This window comes from Hesperophylax consimilis, chromosome 26 (assembly GCF_061612785.1).
Source record: "Hesperophylax consimilis isolate HC1 chromosome 26, BYU_Hcon_1.0, whole genome shotgun sequence".
In the NCBI taxonomy this organism is placed as follows: domain Eukaryota; kingdom Metazoa; phylum Arthropoda; class Insecta; order Trichoptera; family Limnephilidae; genus Hesperophylax; species Hesperophylax consimilis.
In genome coordinates this window covers 17,421,780-17,422,170 of record NC_142861.1, presented here as the reverse complement: position 1 = coordinate 17,422,170, position 391 = coordinate 17,421,780, and positions in this window count along the sequence as shown.

The window sequence follows — 391 nt, the reverse complement described above, 5'->3', positions numbered from 1 at the left end:
TTGCATATTTAGGTAGGTACTTTCATAATAATGACTTCAATATTGAATGATAGTTATAATACGTATTTAAAATATAAATCATGTCTAAGAAACAATACTACCATGGTGAAATGATTCCTATATTTTTTGGAGGTGACTTTTCACTTTCTTTTGAAATGCGTCGAAGCTCTGGCTTTAAAAGTTTTTTAAAGTCAAGTCAAATCAAGTTGCCAAAAAAAGTGAAAAGTTGAAATGCTCAAAAGGTTTTTTTTGGGGTTTCTCTAAGTACGAGTTTCCGGACACGATGTATATTTGTAATATGATACTGTTATGACTTGTGCATATTTCTTTTATCTGTAATTCCCAATATAATTTGCAGTATGTTGTACAACGTTTAACTAGGTAACAAGCT